Consider the following 19,485-nt stretch of genomic DNA (forward strand, 5'->3'; position numbering starts at 1 on the left):
CAATTCGTTTAAGTCAAAATCACCTAATATTAAGTATGTTTCAATCCTCCCCCGTATATGCATTCAAATTTCTCCTTCATCGGTGTGAGAGGAATTCATATGTTCTAAAGACACATGTTAAAATTCAATTCAAATTGTCAACTGCGAAGTACTTGTGCTCCAGTGCAATATATTTTCGATATTCTACATTCTTCACAATTTTCAAATTTCGACGACTTCAAACTGGAAGATTTTCCGGCATTCAAACCAGATATAGTGAAAGTCTGGCCAGAGCTTGAGTGGAACGAGTTTTCATCTAATTACGAAGATTCATCCAACACCCAAGGTTAAGTCCGGAAAAAAGGTAGGATTTGAAGGTATTTTTAAAAACTTGAGAAATAAAATACAGTCCACTTGATCTCAATCCTCCACTGGTTAAAACGCAAAAGAAGGATATATATGACATCCACCGACTCTACAACCTCTGTATTGTAGTCGAACCTAAAAAGAAGGCAGAAAATCTAAGCTAATGCTTCAGATGCCAAAGGTACGGACACGCACAAAATAAATGCTCCTTCCCGAGGAGATGGGTGAAGTGTTGGGGAAACCATAGCAGCAAAGATTGTGAACTCACTAGGAAAGGTGAAGAAAGAAACGCTTCATGCGTATTATGCGGTAAGGGGCCATCCAGCAAGCTATAGGGGATGAAGTGAATTTAAGCTGGTGACCAGAAAGAAGAGAGCCGGCCAAAAACAAACAGAACAGAAAAAGCCGTCGAATAAAGCAACACCTGCACGAAAAGTTCAGGAAACTGTAAAAACCAAACCTGCAGAACAGGAAAAGAAGAAAGAAACTTCTGAGCCTATGCAGGAGAAAGAGGAACAAAAGAAGACTCAATTAAAACCGACTGTAAATGGTCAACAAGAAAACAAAATATCTGAATCAGCCGATGATTTAGATATTTTCACGCAAAATTTACAAGATAATGTTGAAAATTGAAAGAGGAATGGGGAAAAAGTTTCGAGCATTATTCAGTGAACTTAATTAATGGACCTCACGGATTTTAGGAAGAAATCCCTCAAGATAATCTCGTGAAACATAAACGGGATCAACACTCGGAATGACGAGATAGAAGAAATAATATCAGAGAGATGACCTGATATTATAACCCTACAGGAAACAAGAATAAACTGGAACAGATGACTGAATTTCATGAATTATGTAACATATAGATGTGACAGAATTACAAACACCGGAGGAGCAGTAGCAATATTAGTGAGAACAGATCTGAAACACTACTTCAAAAGTAGATCCGACGAAACACAAGGAGAAACAGAAACAGTAACGATTGTTGCCGAATTAAATCGTCAAAAAGTCGAAATTACCTCGGCGTATAAGCGACCACAAAACAATTTATTGGAAGAGGAGATGAACAACATGTTGGCAGGAGCAAACCCGACAATCTGCATTGGAGATTTCAACTGCAAATCCCCATTATGGAATAGCAGAACAGAGAATAAAAATGGCAAAAAACTCGAGGATTTCGCCGAAAAAAAAATGCCATAGTGTTTGGACCAGAGTTACCGACATATCTTGCTTTTGGTATAGGAATACCAGATGTAATAGATATCGCGATATTGAAAAATATAACTCAAGAATTCTCGATTGAAACTTTGGAAGATGGAATCTCAAACCACAATCCTGTGGAATTGACAATTCGAGAACCAAGAGAAAAACTGATGGAAATAAGAGAACATACCAATTGGGCCCAACAATAAGCACTCCAGAGGATCTGGAATGTGCGGTTGATAAACTGGAAGAGATTATATCGAAAGCTTACGAAAAAAGCACGAAAAGAGTGAAGAGACCAGCACCAAGTCATCCGCATGGCGATACGCATACTGATGTAGAAGATCTTATACGAGACAATCGAAGACTCAGAAGAATATATCGGAGGAATAAAAATGATCTGAATAGGAGGAACCTCAACCGCCATAGCCAAGTTCTGAAAAATGTCCTGAAAGATCTAAGAACAAGCAGATGGAACAAAAGGGTTCAAGAACTGAATACAATTGATCATTCTTCATGGAGAATGCAAAAAAGGCTACGAGCAGAAAAGACTACAATTCCACCCCTACACGGAGAAGGGGAATGGCGTATACCAATACTGATAAGGCAGATGCATTGGCGGACTCGATCGAACGAGAATCGAGAATAAATTACAGCATAGACGACGATAATGAAGATTTGGAAGAATTGGTTGAAAAAAATGAAGAAGAAATGGATGAGTTAACAGCGGCTGCTGAAATAGACAAACCAACATCGCCAAATGAAATAGGGGAAATAATTAGAAGTTTGAAGAAGAGGAAAGCTCCCGGAAGCGATAAAATAACGAATGTTATGTTGAAGAAATTACCTAGAAAAGGTATAGCTGCTCTAACAAATATCGCGAATGGAATTATGAGCACATAACACTACCCAGAAAAATGGAAAACAGCGGAAGTCATAGTGTTCAATAAACCATTCAAAGATAAAAAGTAATAATAATACATTAATACATATATTTTGAAGTAATTTTAGATGATCATATACATTTGCTTGAGCCTATCATCTTATTTATCTTACTTTATTCATTCATTAATTTGCCACTATATTCAAAATATAATATTATATGGTTTTCGAATGAGTCGAGGGGGGGGGGCTACAACCGACCATTTCATAACCAACCCTGGAAAAAAACAAGGCTGCGTGTTAGCGCCTTTACTGTTCAATATTTTCACCATTGCTGTCTCGATAATTGCTGACATGAGTATGCCTGTAAGAGGTGTTGGAATAAGATTCAGAGAAGTTTATCACGGAACTTCAATATACAGACGACTGCGCACTTTTCGCTAGCAGCTCAGTGGATCTACAGATAATGTTGGACACCTTTAAACGTGTATACGAAGCTTTAGGCCTTAGACTCAATATCGATAAAACCAAAATCCTGCTAAGTCCGCCAGAAAGCCTTCAAACAGATATCAGCCTGGAGAATGAAACTCTAGAACAGGTCGAGCAGTTCAAATACTTGGGAAGCTTCATAAATGCTAGGACTAACCTAGACACGGAAATACACAACCGTATCAATTCGGCATCATCATTATGAATGAATCTTCTGGAAAAAGCACAATAAAAAATATTTTAGTTTGGTTCACATCACGAGGCGAAAGAGACAGATTTCTTATGGCAGTAAGAATCAAACGCAAAAATATTAAAACTCCCAAATTGTCTTTGGACGTGCACAGTGGTCCAAAACCCCGAAAAGCTGGCCAAAAGTCAAAAACGTTTCCGATTCGGGTGGAAGTCTGTATTTAAGGGTTTTCGGTATCGCTGATTACGAATTTGAAGACAAAAAGTGGAAACACAAAATGGCGGAAGTTTTTAAGAAAACGTACTCAATTCGGGTAAATGTCTGTACTCGGGGATTTTCAAGGTCGCTAATGACGAATTCGAACTAGAAATGTAGAAAAAAAATGGTGGATCCAATAAGGCGGAAAATTTTTTCGGAATCGTATTCAATTCGGGTATAAGTTTGTACTCAGGGATTTTCCGGGACGCTGATTAGGAATTCGAAATAAAAATGTGAAAAAATAAAAAAATAAAAAAATTTCACAAATTTTGAAATACCCATTTTTTTTATTTACGTGGTTGGGGGTGTGTGGGGTGGTGAGGATAGAATTAAAATATCGAAGTAACACCTGATACGAATTTTCGTTTATTTATTCGGAATCGATTAGTCGTCTTACATATTCAAAAGAAAAAAAACATATCCTAAACAAGAACCAAACTAGGCACACATCATCTCGTAAACATTATCCCCAAAATCAAAGTTGCAGCCAGAAGCAACTAATTTTCGCATATGTTTTGATGAAGTTTCTAAGCAACAGTTTACATTTAGTTTCTGGGTGGGGTTCGTTCAGGGTTTTGACTTATGGCTTTTTCTAACACGACTTTTCAGAAAGTAAAAAAAAAATACCACTACTTCCATTGATGATTTTACACTTCCTACATCTTTAACAATAATTTCGAGCAACACATTCAAAATCTACCTTTTTTCCAGAGAAAAATCCATTTTACAGAATCGAAATCCGTTCACTTTTCGCGATTCTACACGTGTCTAAACTTTATACTATTTTAGACGCGCGATGAACGAAGGATTTACATGCTTAACGATCTTAAATGGTAAGCGATTCCAAGCCACATAGGGACGCTTTCTTAATGGTTATAATACATACTAGGGGTACTACTAAAACTATTCCAATCATTGAAATTCCCTAGAACAAAATATTTTTTTTGGACTTTTGGTCAGCTTTTCGGGATTTCGGACTACTGTGCGGTGTATCGAATGAATTCTTCATTAATGAACATTTATCCTTAGATAATAAAATTCTTCATGAGGTGCCAGAATTGCCGCTAAAAACATAGGATATAAATATGTGTGGGTAAGAAATGGCATAGTTTTCTACAGGATGACAGATATAACAATAACAAGAACAATAATAACAATAATTTATTGATTTTGTTGAATCATCACAAGAATGAAGCACAAACAATTAAAAAAATATACATAAATGACAATGAAAACAGAATGTAAATCCTACAAACTGCTCCCAATCAACAAAAATTACAGAATATGGTTCCGCATCCATTAACAAATTGAATATTTCCCTTTCGAAGGTTTTGAAAGTTTTATTTCGCGAATATTATTAGGAAGGCTGTTATATAGTTTCACTGCCATGTATGAGCATCCCCTTTCGGTAGAAGATGAAGTCTATGCACTGGATACACCAACATATTGTGACGGGTAGGATAAAGATTAGGACGTATGAAGCTCCGAAAATATTGGGGATTTTTGTGGAAAAATTGCATCAACTTGTAAATGTACAGACCAGACAGTGTAAGTAGTCCATTCTTTTTGAAGATGCCTCTACAAGCTAATCCGAATATTGTCCGAACCGCCATTTTCTGCAATTTGAAATCTGATTCCGCATGCACACTGCCACCCTAGAAAATCAATCCGTATGACAGGATGGATTGAAAATTCGCATAATAAACAGCCATCAGAAAAGATTTAGAAGAGTCAGATCTCAATACCCTTAGTGCATAGAACACTGATCTAAAAGGCCCGTATTAATAGTCAGATCTCAAAACGTGTCTCAAGACCTATCTCAGTTAATAGTAACAGCATCTCAAGATGACGGCTCATTAATAAACGCATAACAAGTCATTATCAGTTTGATACTATCTCAAGAATCGAGACTTGAAACTCAACTTATAATTGTCTCGAGTAATGGTCTTGAGATATATTATTATATGTTATCATTATTATTATTATTATCAAGTCATTATCAGTTTAATACTATCTCAAGTAACGAGACTCATGAATATCTTGAGTAATGGTCTTGAGATATACTTGAGACTACAAAACGAAAAGAGAAATTAGTATTTTTATTTTCGCTTGATATTTTTCAATACTGTGACTCACAATAAAATGTAACGAAGCAGGATTTTCGATCGCCCATCCAGTACACGTTGTGTGTACTTCTTGTGTACTCCTCTGATCGAACCAATATTGAGCTATATCGCCTTAGTTACCATGTGTCATAACACACTCATATTTCCCTAGGGAAATATGGAATGTCAGTTCATATTTCCCTAGGGAAATATGAAACGTCAAATCATATTCCTTTCAAAACGTCAAATCATATTTTATTTCTTCATTTAGTAACAAAATGGAAACTGCAATTGTTGAAATTTCCACTGAAAGTTTTTCCACCAGATACAAAGGAAGAAGAAATATTTTGTTCATAATTATTCGTCGACGAGACGACAGTTTTCTTGAGAACATTTCGTGCAGCAGCAGTCTCGGACGATTCTCCCAAAACGGTCTTCAAAGACTGTGATGCTGCAGATGGCTCTCCCTCCACACCTGCTATCATCTTCGCTACCTTATTTTTGTGCAGTATACTGTCAGCCAGATAGCCTTCTGCAACAGACGAACTTTTCCAACCACCATGTCTCTTGAGTGTTGTCATTGAGGCTCCCGCATCGGCAACCAAAGTCGCGGATGTTCGTCTTCCACAATGGCCTGTATACATTTTCGGATTATCTAATCCCAACCATTCAGCAACCTTACTCGGAATTTTCTCGAAGGTATTTTTGCCGACAGGCTGAAGAGTACACTTCTTATCTCTATAAGCTACGAAGAACCTAAGAACGCCTTGCGGACGCAACGCCAAATACTCCCGCACCAAACGAGCAGCACCCAGATCTTCTTCATCAATTATAGTGAATATTCTGTTTATATCATTCTTAGTTTTTGAGACTTTAATTATGATTACCGACCCACGATCTTCGATATCTGAAGATAGCATATTCACCAACCTTCAAAATTGTGAATGTAAAAATCTTATCAACAGGGGAAATCGAAATGAAACTTTTACCTTATACATCAAAGAAACGTCATTAGGAGCTTCACTCAAGAATGTCTTGAGCTGCTCCCGGGACAACACTGCTGATTTTTTAGGAACGTATCCTTTATTTTTGTTCTTAACAAATGCTTCGACTTCATCGAATAATTTGACATCAGTTTTTTCCTTCAAATGTAGCATATATCTTAACATCGATAGTTTCGGCCATAACGTGTTTGGTGAATATTTCTGCGACTGGGGATCGAATGAATTAATCATACATCAAGAATCAGAGCAACATACCAAATCTTGGAAATATGCTAACAAAATATTATCGCTCACACCGTCCACCAAATTTTTTCTTTTCCACTCCTGAAAGCAATCGTACTCTTACTGTAGGCAGCTTGAGATTTGGCCGGAACCAAAGATTCACGGGCTTTTGCCGATTGAGTTTCGACGTAGTTCGACATTATTTCAATAATTTTATTTCTGACAAGACGTCAAAATGAAACCAGTCAACCATGATTTTCAGAAACATGGCCCATAGCAACGTTAAGAATTTAATTATTACAAAAATATACAATCTAACAATGATTTCCCCATAACAAATTATTTCAATCAGAAAAAACTATTGATTACACCACGGGAAATCTAATATATAAAATTCTCGTGTCATAGTTTTCGTTACCATACTCCTCCGAAACGGCTTGACCGATTTTGATGAAATTTTTTGTGCTTTTCCGGTATCTATGAGAATCGGCCAACATCTATTTTTCATCCCCCTAAATGTTAGGGGTAGTCCACCCCTAAATTTTTTTTTGTATTTTTTAGACAAAATTTTACAAAAATACATACAATCCTCAATTTTCACCCTTCTACGATCAACCCTTATTTTTTAATAGCCATTTTAGTAATTTAATCATTAGGAAATTATTTATATGGCAAAACAACGTTTGCCGGGTCAGCTATCTATGAGAATCGGCCAACATCTATTTTTCATCCCCCTAAATGTTAGGGGTAGTCCACCCCTAAATTTTTTTTGTATTTTTTTAGACAAAATTTTTAATTTATATTTTTTTATGATACAACATACAAAAATACATACAATCCTCAATTTTCATCCTTCTACGATCAACCCTTATTTTTTAATAGCCATTTTAGTAATTTAATCATTGGGAAATTATTAATATGGCAAAACAACGTTTGCCGGGTCAGCTATCTATGAGAATCGGCCAACATCTATTTTTCATCTCCCTAAATGTTAGGGGTAGTCCACCCCTAAATTTTGTTTTTATTTTTTAGACAAAATTTTTAATTTCTATTTTTTTATGATACAACATGGAAATTATTTATATGGCAAAACAACGTTTGCCGGGTCAGCTAGTATGAATATATTTCCCTCGGTTGTCTATACTTGAACTTGACAACCTCGGGAAATATACTGTTCATATTTCCCAAGTTGTAATAATAGCTATTATATAAGAAGGGTGATAAGGATGATTTGAATAATTATAGGCCTATAAGCATATTACCCGCATTCTCCAAGGTTTTTGAGAAGATCTTATGCACAAGGTTGACTAGTTTTTTCCGTAAGTTCGATGTGATATCTAAGAATCAGCATGGCTTCATAAAGAACAAGAATGTAGATACTGCCATATTCGAACTCATCGATGAGATAGCTATTGCTCTGGAAAAGGGAGAATATCTATTGGCTATGTTTCTGGATTTAACAAAGGCCTTTGATTGCGTCGACCATAAAAGACTCCTGGTGTAGTGTACGCAATGTTGAAATGAAAATAGGTATTTGTTAATATTGCGAATGCAGCATTTTCCCATTGTTATATACAGGGTGGCCATTTTAAAACGAAACAGACGAGATTACAGACGAAATAAATTTTTTCGATAGAAATGCTCGGACAGGTCGATTTCTGTTTCGAGGGGGACAACTTAAGATGTAGGTTACGGACGCATAGCGCTTCAACCCTTGCTACTACAACCCTCACCCCCAATTTTTGAATAGGGAAGATGGGGTGAGTGATACCTCATTTGAAAGGTATTTTTATACTGTTTTCAGAACAGTAATTGTTTTTTCATTTTATGCATTAGTTCTCAAAATATTCTTAACTAAGTATTTGAAAATGAAGTGGTGTTTTCATGGCACTTGTAGTGTTTTTTTGTGGAAAATCGACATTTTGAGCTTCAAAACAACCATGACTGTGGCTTCCTTCCTCCAATCCACTGACATAGAAATCTTAAATCAAGATGTCGAACAAACAAAGCGTATTGCGAAGGAGCTTAATCTTGCTGAAACTCAATCTAAATTATCTTCGATATAATTTGCAGTATTTCCAATAACATGCGATAACACTTGATCGATACAAATCTCCAAAAAGTCCAAATACGTACATATCTCTAATCAGATTACCAGGTAAGAAAATCAAATCATTAATGATGCCACAGAAATATTCCAGTCCCAATTCGTGAAACGATTTCCGACTTAATTATGAAGTGTTTTCTCAGTTGGCTTCAATAATGTTTTCATTTTGTTGATTATTGAATTCATATCTTTTTCAAAAAAATGAGAATCGATAATTTTTTATTTATTACGAACAGATCATTAAGTTGGCTTACTGGTTCTTTGACATGTGAATTATTCTTAGTTTTGAATCGAGACTTGTATGTTCTAATTCATTGTTCGACATGGTTTATTCAATTGCAGAGCGGGTGGAAATAATTTCACTTTTTTTTGCAAACAATCAATGTGCGAATATAACCGCAGAATTCTTCAATCAACGACATTTAGATAAACATGTTGATAGGAAGTATGTTTTGAAGCTCAAAATGTCGATTTTTCACAAAAAAACATGAAAACACCACTTCATTTTCAAATACTTAGTTAAGAATATTTCGAGAACTAATGCATAAAATGAAAAAACAATTACTGTGCTGATATCAGTATAAAAATACCTTTCAAATGAGGTATCACTCACCCCATCTTCCCTATTCAAAAATTGGGTGTGAGGGTTGTAGTAGCAAGGGTTGAAGTGCTATGCGTCCGTAACCTACATCTTAAGTTGTCCCCCTCGAAACAGAAATCGACCTGTCCGAGCATTTCTATCGAAAAAATTTATGTCGTCTGTAATCTCGTCTGTTTCGTTTTCAAATGGCCACCCTGTTATGGTAATAGATAGAAAGGAGGGCAATCGATAAGTCAATCAGTACTCGTAGCTTTAAGATGTGAGTCAGTGTAACATAAGTTCCATCGTTCAATAAATATAGTTATAGTTCAGTGTTATATATATTAAATCCGTAAAGACCCAGTTACTACATGGCGATCCTGATGGCGAAACCTTGGAAATTTTTGAATATTTAATGGAAAGAAGACAAAAATGAAAATGGGCTCAGGCAAATCGAAGCAAGAAAAAGAAGAAATTATAATCGCACAGGCTGGTAATAGTGGTGGACAAAGTAACGGACAACCCAACGAAAAAATTTCCACTCGAGAGTTGTGTGAGTTGGTAATCTTCCTTCTTGTGCTAGCAGCGGCCATATTCTACATTTTCAATGCTTGTAAGAAGAGGTTGGAAAAGAAAATCAGGAGAGAAGTCACGAGAAGCCAGATACTAGCTCTAATCAACGGCGCATAGGTGACAAACTACCAGAATCAGTGAATTTTATTATAAATCGGGTGAGCTTTCCAAAATACTCTGTAGCCGCACCTTTATTTTTCGTTTACGTATGCGAAGACGACGTAGCACAGGCCAGCTGGACAGGTTCATTGGTACCGCCCGTGTCATGTGGCAATGGCAAAGTTCATGATTTGACCTAGATTATAAAGATACCACCAGCAATTAAAAGATTTTATTTAAATCACTTTTTCAATTTAATTTGCGGTAATTAGGAACTAGAGGATATCTAATTAATATTTTCAATAACAATTATTGGATTACTTATTAATTTAATAATATATGATAATATTTAATTAACGTATGGCAGTAAATAATTTGAATGATATTTTGGAATCCCTGAAATCAATCCAAGTATATCTGAGGAAAATTGGTCCTGAAAGGGGAAAAAAAGAGATTCTCGATACTAAAATTGAGGAGGCTAAAATTATTTATGGACGGTTTGAGGTTGATTTTCAAGAAATTCACAAACAGGTTTCAGAAATCCCGCCCGATGTTTTGAGCAGAATTCATTGATTTTCCTCTGAAATACAAGAAATATATGGTAAAATATCAAATTTTCAGGTCAAGGAGAGCCCTAGTTTAATGAAAATGGAGTCTTTTGATATGAAAACGGCAACGTCTTTGTTACCGATGCTGAATGATAGTGAAGATACAACTCGACTACTGATAGATGCTATAGAGTTCTATGACTCATTGCTTGAAGCAGATCAAAAACAGTATCTAATAAAATTCGTGTTGAAAGTTCGGTTATTCTCAAGAGAGAATATGCTTCAACATCTTCATTAGTGGATGACATTTCATCTTCTCACGATGAAATCAGATACTACTCTTCAATCTAAATTAGTAAATTCGCATCAAGGAAATAGATCGATTGAAACTTTCGGTAAATCATTAGAAGAACTTTTTGTCGATTTGCCTATTTCGCAGGCCAAAGGTGACGACAATGTATATTCGGTTTTGAAACCCATTAATGAGCGGAATGCTATAAAGCAATTCGCGGACGGATTGAATAATAGAAGATTAAGTACCATCATTTCAGCACGCGATTTTTCTTCACTAAAGCCCGTTTGCAACAGCCGAGAATTCTCTAGAAAATTTACTCGAGATTTCATGCGCCGTGAATTATGTACCGTTACATACGCACTTTCGGTAGAATTCTCTGTTCAGTTGCGTACTAAATAGGCTCCGCCCTTTTCTTGCGAGAATTTTGTAGAGAATTCTCCAGAGAATTCTCGGCTGTTGCAAACGGACTTTAAAGATGCCATCCGAGCAGCTCTAGAAAAAGCTTCTTCATCGGAAAATATTCCATCAGTTAATCATTTTCACGTGCAGAGAGGTGGAAAATGGCAAAATCAGGACAATGGTAGATTCGTAGGCCCATCACATCGATTTCCTGGTAATAATCACAGGTATAACAACAGTCACCAGTCGGATAAATTTGTCGGTCGTACTCCATCGTATGATACTACGAGGAATTATGCGGGACGCTCTCGTGGCCAAACACAGAGAAAATTTAATTCACGAGGAAGACAATCGGGTCATCATTCACAAGAAAATAGAGAATAATCAGCAGTTTTTTCTCAACTCCGATAACTGACCATATATTCGCTTGCTTAGGTTAATGATGAATAATGAAGAGTTTTCAGTGGGAACAGAAAAATTGAGATTTTTAATAGACAGTGGCGCTTCACTCTGTGCAATTAAATTCGATTCTGTTAGAGACAAGTCCTTGATACGCAAAGATACTCTTACTGTGAATGGTATTTGTGGAAATATAACAGCTATCGGAAATATTTCATTAAAATTGCATATCAATGGTATTGCCTTCGATTATTTTATGTGTTCCGAGACATCCTTTGTGATTACAATGGTATTTTAGGTCAAAATTTCTTGCAAAATATAAAGGTATATTAAATTTCGAAGAGAATACGTTAATTCTAAATAATCGCCAAAATATGGTGGAAATTCCTCTGAATTCTAAAAACGACTCGGTACTGAATATTCCACCTAGATGCGAAGTTATTGAGTACTTATCAATAAATACAGAAAACGAATGTGTTGTATTACCTCAGGAAATATGTGAAGGCGTGTTCCTAGCAGGAACCGTGGTAAAACCTAAGCATAACATCATACCTGTCAAAATTCTAAATACAAGAGAAACGGATGTAACTCTCAAAAATTGTGTTCCAGAAATCCATAACCTCGATAATTATCAAATATGTTCATTTATGAAAAGTACTGAGATTTCACCAAATAGAGTAAAAGAATTATTTTCATTGTTAAACTTGATCGGTTTGAATAAGGAGGAGCAGTTATCTATCGAGGAGTTATGCGCAAAATTCATTGACAATTTCCATCTTCCAAATGACAAATTAAAGACAACTACAGTTCTCAAACAAACTATCACCTTAAAACAGAATGAAGCACCAGTATATAGAAAACCGTACCGCATTCCTCATTCACAAAAGCAGGAGTTAGATAAGCAAATTGAAAATATGTTAGAAAACGATATTATTGAGGAGACCCAGAGTGAATGGTCCTCTCCAATATTATTAGTTCCGAAGAAAGCTGATAAAAATGGCAATAAAAAATGGAGACTTCTAATCGATTTCAGATCATTGAACGAAAAAATTCAAGATGACAAATTTCCCCTTCCCAACATAGTCGACATTTTCGATTCGCTTACGGGAGCGGTATATTTTTCTCACTTAGACTTAAATCCAGGTTATTATCAGGTAGAGCTGACAGCTGACAGTAGACTTTACACGGCATTCACAACTCACAAAAATCAGTATCAAATGAAAAGACTTCCTATGGGATTGTGTTCGATCCCCGCTTCTTTAGGTATATTTGAAATTTGAGCATATTCATTATTGTTATCCCCTCTTTATATTTTCCTATGTGTCAATTTTTCATTCTGAGATTAAGTGGAACAGAGAGTACATCTGCTATTGTTTTACATAATTTAATTTTACGAAATAAATCGTTGGCAAGTTGAAGTGAACTTTATAATTCCGCAAAATAGTCCAAAATTAAACATAAGGGTCCAATCGAACCGGATGCTGGAGGAATTTATATTCCTGTGGAAGAAATTGTGGACTTCACTAACAACAACGTACCGCTGGAAGTTGAGTCCAGACTCAACACAGAAAAAGAGGCGAGATGGAGATAACCAACTTCTTCGACTGTTTGTTTACCTTCCCATATTTCGCATTCGCTGGGCGGAAAGGAAATTTCTGGCTGGAAAATTCTTGGTGGAATTTCATTTCATGCTGTTTCCGAGCCCGGCTTCGGAGAATGGTCGACGGCGAAGGAGTGACGGTTGTGGTCAGGGAGCTCTGGTATATTTTGTGAGAAAACGAATTAATTTTTATTCGTATTATTGCTTACACCGAGTTTGGTGTTACCTTGAACTATTGGTTGCTCATTTGTGTTTGAACGCTCGCTGAATTAATGACATTGCTTGTGTGTTTTTTCATTCAGAACTTATCACTTTTTTGTTCGTGAGTTATCGATTTTCATATTTCGCGTGATTTCATATGCAATTAATTAACTGTTTGAAGTGGTTTATTGCTTAGATAATTTTTTATAGACTTTTCTGAATTTTTACTCTGATTTATTTTTCGCTTTAAGAAAAAATTGTTATCGGTTATAATGACCTTCTGGCTGAACAAATTTCACTGCAAGGAAGAATTGCACGTTCTTTTAGTAATTTCAAGAAAGATGGTGCTGCAAAGATGACGCTTAATAAATGTAAAATTAGATCGAATAATTTGAATAAAACTTGGTCTAGATTTGAAACAAATGATAACCTAATTATTAATGATAATTCTGAGTCCAGTTATATTTTGGATAAAGTTTTTGAGGAAACGGAGGAGATATATTTGGATATCAAGGCAGAGTTTAAGACATTTCTGGATTCTTTAATGAAACAAAATACTATACCGGGTGTTGCACAGGGTGTTTCGGAAGATTTAGAGAGGTTGCCACGTATTTCTATACCCAAGTTTAAAGGTGATTTCTGTCAGTGGAAATCATTTAGAGATTTATTTATATTACTGGTAATAAAAAAGCCAAATATCTCAAATGTTACTAAACTTCATCATATGAAAACAAACGGCGATTGGTAAGTTCGTATATGCAGGCTATTTTTACTATTAAGGGTATGAAAAAAGAATCATCTTCTGAGTTAAAACTATTGATTTCTTCCTTGAATACACCGTTACCTGCTTTGAGGTTGCTGAGTCGACCTGTTGATCATTGGGATGATTTTCTTGTTCACCACATTATTTCTTTGGTGGATTCTGAAAATCTTAAACAATGGGAAAGACAAACTCTCAAAAGATCTTAAAGTATATTCAGCAACGTTTCGCAAACTCTCGTTTGCTTCATCAGGCCTAAAAACAACATAAAAATGTCATACAAAACACTTACAGTAAAGTATAAATAAATACCTCTATACTATAAATAAGACATTCAGATGTAAAAACTTTAAAAACCGACGGCATCAACTGTATATTCCACGTCAAATCACAAAAAAAAAACAGCTTAAAATACTAAAAGTTTGGCTAAAATTCATTTGGAAAATTCCAGAATATTTACATCTAAAATAAATCATAGGAAAACATAACCTGAAAACACAACAGAACAAACCAATACAGTAAAACAATATCAAGGTTGTCAAACACAGAATTATCTTCATTTTCTTTCAATGAAATACCGTACATTAATTAGTTTCCACCAAGCTCGCACAGCACTATAAATGCACATATTTTGTCAAGACAGAATTGTAAAGTTTGCTTAAATGTTCAGTATCTGATCTAAAATTAACAGTGTTGTTAATGTTAATATGTATCATTTCTAAAATGTTCCTTTTTCTAAAATGTTGTTCATTGTCTAATATTTTTACGTTCGAAAAATCGAACCTGTGATCGTCTTTGAAAAAATGTGATCATAGATCAGGAGTGATATATGGGATTCCATGTTTGGATTGTGATAAAATGTATATAGGACAGACGAGACAGTATTTACAAAATAGGATTAAACAACATGCATACGATGTCAGAATATAACGTAAAAATATTAGACAATGAACAACATTTTAGAAAAAGGAACATTTTAGAAATGATACATATTAACATTAACAACACTGTTAATTTTAGATCAGATACTGAACATTTAAGCAAACTTTACAATTCTGTCTTGACAAAATATGTGCATTTATAGTGCTGTGCGAGCTTGGTGGAAACTAATTAATGTACGGTATTTCATTGAAAGAAAATGAAGATAATTCTGTGTTTGACAACCTTGATATTGTTTTACTGTATTGGTTTGTTCTGTTGTGTTTTCAGGTTATGTTTTCCTATGATTTATTTTAGATGTAAATATTCTGGAATTTTCCAAATGAATTTTAGCCAAACTTTTAGTATTTTAAGCTGTTTTTTTTTGTGATTTGACGTGGAATATACAGTTGATGCCGTCGGTTTTTAAAGTTTTTACATCTGAATGTCTTATTTATAGTATAGAGGTATTTATTTATACTTTACTGTAAGTGTTTTGTATGACATTTTTATGTTGTTTTTAGGCCTGATGAAGCAAACGAGAGTTTGCGAAACGTTGCTGAATATACTTTAAGATCTTTTGAGAGTTTGTCCTTATCCCGCAAAATACAGTTATCAATTTATTAATTATTGTTATGGACACTAATATTTGCATTCAATGGGAAAGACATTTAAGTGCTCTTGATAATTCATCGGAACCTCCTACATTCAAATGTTTAAGCATTTTTTTAGGAAGTCAGTTGGTCATGTTGGAGGCTCTCGAGGAAACCAACAAAAGATATTCTTGTAAGGTTGTCACTCCAAACCAAAAAAAATCTTTTTCATCTCTGCCAGTAACTAATTTGCCCTCCGAAAATAATAATCGTTCTAATAAATGTTTCATATGCGGTGCTGATCATTTTTTCTTATATTGTAACTCCTATAAAGCTAAGACAGCCTCACAGCGAAAATAGTTTATTGCTAAATACAAGAGATGTTTCAATTGTTTATCTCGACATAATGCTGGGGAATGTAAATCAACAAAACGCTGCCAACATTTTATGGGAAAACACCACATATGAGCGGACTAAATCATGAACACTCATGAAGTCCATCTTCATCGCAGGAAGTATCATCAAATGCTCAAGATAAAACCGAAGTTCATGAACAAAATGCTCATTTTGCCGTGAATTCGTCTGCCAATGTTAGTAAGGTAACCCACACGGTTTTGCAACTGCTGTAGTAAAAATAATTTCCGACAAGGGTAAAATAGGTTTGGTGCGGGCTTTGATCGATCAAGGCTCACCGTCTTCTTTTATAACAGAGTCCTTGTTGCAAAGATTGAATCTAAGGTATGAAAGAGTTTATATTCCGATAACAGAAATTTGTGCTAAGAAAAACTATACCTGCAGACATATGGTTCATATTTCGTTGAAGCCCAGATTTGATTCTGAGTTCTGTATCGAGATAAAGGCTTTCGTTCTCTACAAAATAACTTCATATTCTCCTCGCTTGAATACTGATCTCAACGATTATGATCATATTCGAAATTTGGGATCCGCCAAATTCAACTCAAACGATTCTATCGAATTACTATTGGGCGCATCTGTTTATGCTGAGATTCTCGAGGAGACGATCATTCGTGGAAAGGTTGTTGAACCTATTGCAATTAATACTAGTTTAGGTTGGCTATTGTCTGGAAACGTAGGCACTGTAATGAACTTCAGTTTACCTTCGATTCTACACGTTTCAGAACATGAGGACATTAATGAATTATTGCAAAAATTTTGGACACAGGAAGAAATTTCTCTAGAATGAAGCTGAAAGCGAGAATCATTTCCTTACAACACATTCACGAGATTCATTGGGTAGATATATGGTCCGATTGCAAAGGCAATCGGACTATATATTTTCGGTTTTGAAAGAAAACCGAAAATCCGAGTGGTTTGGAGTTTCCTGGTTCTTTCGAATTCGCAAGGAGAATGCTTCTCAGTCCGGAAAAAAGTTCGAGAGTATTTTCGATTTCAGGAGATTATATATTGATTTTATGGTAGATTATGTGAAATCTGGTCATATGAGAGAAGTTAAACTCAATGAAGTTGAAAAGGTTAAATATTTCTTGCCCCATCATGGAGTTTTGAAAAATGTAGGTAATAACTTGAAGTTGAGAACGGTTTTCAATGGTTCGGCTAGAGCCTTGAATGGTTTATCCTTGAATAATACTTTGAATTCAGGTGCTAATTTGCTGCCAGATTTGTCAAGTTTCATACTTCACTGGATAAAATACCTGCTCGTTTTCGTTACTGATGTTAAACAAATGTTTCGTCAGATCAGAGTTCATTCTGAGGATCAATTTTATCAGGCAATTTTATGGCGTTTTGATCCTTCAGAAGAGATTAAAATATGGTTGCTAGAAACAGTCACTTATGTAGTAGTAGTATTAATATGTAGTCCATATTTGGCAATTCGTGTTACTCGAAAATTGGCTGAGGATGAGTATCACAACTTTCCATTGGGTGCAGAAATATTGAAAAGGGAAATGTACATGGATGATGCCACTTCAGGTGGTTATACTTTGGAAGAAGCTCTCTGCAAACAAATTGAACTCATTAATATTTGCAAAGTGGGTGGCTTCGAGTTGCATAAATGGGTGGCGAATGATGCTAGATTGCTCAAAGATTTGTCTGTACCTCACGCCGAGGGCGATACAGGTTTAACCTTCAGTCTGTTAGGTCTTAAATGGAATGCCTATGCTGATTATTTCCATTTTGATATTCAAACGCCTCCTATAATTTACGACGAGATTTTCATAACCAAAAGATTTGTTCTATCGAAGATTGCTAAATTGTTTGATCCATTGGGTTTTATAGCTCCGGTCATAATCAATTTCAAAATATTCATTCAGAAACTTTGGTTGAACAAGTTCGATTGAGACGAAGAGTTGCCTTCTGACTTAGCTAAACAATTCATTGAATGCTTCAATGATTTAAAGTGCATCAATGAAGTGAAGATTGATAGATGGCTGGGCTACAAGCCTGGAGCCCTATCTTATGAAATTCATGGATTCGCAGATGCTTCGAAGGTTGCTTATGGGGCTGTTGTTTATCTGCGCGTTACTTATGATAATCAAGTTAATGTCCATTTGCTTCAAGCGAAAACGTAGCTCCGTTAAAATCTCTACTCACGATTCCTAGGTTGGAATTGAGTGCTGCTGTTTTGCTGGTCAAGTTGGTTCGCAAAGTTTGCGACGCTATTGCTTAGAGGATTGTACAGCGATTTATGTAATTTTGAATTGTGGTGGAAGGGCCCTGAGTTTTTCAGGGAATCTTATGAGCCATTTCAGATTCCTATCAATAGTGATCCTACTTCTGATCCAGCAGTTGAAGTAAATTGCTTAGTTCACAGTGGGGAACAAGGAGAAAAACATGGTATTTGGAATTTAGTTGGTAGGTATTCGAATATAACCAAGTTATATTAGTTACTGCATTCATTTTGCGCTTCATTTCGAATTTATTGAAACGGGTTAAGTCAGCACTGTTTATTGAATCCAGTCTTTTTTCAAGTTATTGGTTCAATAGATGCGACGAGGCTGGTTCTGTCGATTTAACCGGTGATGAAATTAAAAGATCGGAGTTAACCTGGATTTTTCTTGTTCAACATTCTCATTATTCTAAAGAATTTGTTGAAATTTCCAAAAATAAGAGTCTATCAAAAAATAACGCCTTAACAAAATTGGATCCATTCATTAAAGATAATCTGCTAAGAGTTGGGGGTCGCTTAGAGAATTCAATGCTTGATTTTGATGAGATTCAATCATTAATGTTACCTTCAAATTGTGAATTATCTTTGTTGCCGTACGTCAGGAATATTGGGTAATTCGGGGTAGGCAGTTAGTAAAAAGAGTTATTAACAAATGTAACCCTTGTTTGAGATACAGAGCTAGTACAATGTATCAGAAACTGGGTAACCTTCCGAAATTTAGAGTAATGCCGAGTAAAACCTTTGCAAGGTCTGGAGTTGATTATGCCGGTCCATATTTAATAAAAGTATATTCTGGCCGTTGTCAGAAATTCATGAAATGTTACATAGCTGTTTTCGTATGTCTAAGCACAAAAGCAGTTCATTTGGAACTGGTTACTGGATATTCCTGGACGAATTTTCTTTCTGCATTTCGAAGATTCACCTCAAGACGCGGCTCTTGTTCCGATTTGTACAGCGACCAAGGTACAACATTCATTGGCGCTGATAGAGAGTTAAGAGATCTTTATAAAAGATCATCACCATTTGTAAACGATCTAACTAATAAATTAGTAAATGAAGGGACTAAGT

The 19,485-nt window shown here is 35.5% G+C and overlaps 1 protein-coding gene and 1 long non-coding RNA gene across 2 annotated transcripts in view; one reads left to right on the top strand and one right to left on the bottom strand.

The window, feature by feature from the left end:
• LOC123308994 overlaps positions 1–19,485 on the bottom strand; it is a 213,527-nt gene that overhangs the window by 54,353 nt on the left and 139,689 nt on the right. The window lies entirely within an intron of this gene.
• On the top strand, positions 15,567–15,758 carry LOC123308996. Its single transcript, XR_006537209.1, has 2 exons — positions 15,567–15,644; positions 15,702–15,758. It is a non-coding gene; the product is annotated as an uncharacterized LOC123308996 (long non-coding RNA).

Source organism: Coccinella septempunctata, chromosome 3, assembly GCF_907165205.1.
Source record: "Coccinella septempunctata chromosome 3, icCocSept1.1, whole genome shotgun sequence".
NCBI lineage: Eukaryota > Metazoa > Arthropoda > Insecta > Coleoptera > Coccinellidae > Coccinella > Coccinella septempunctata.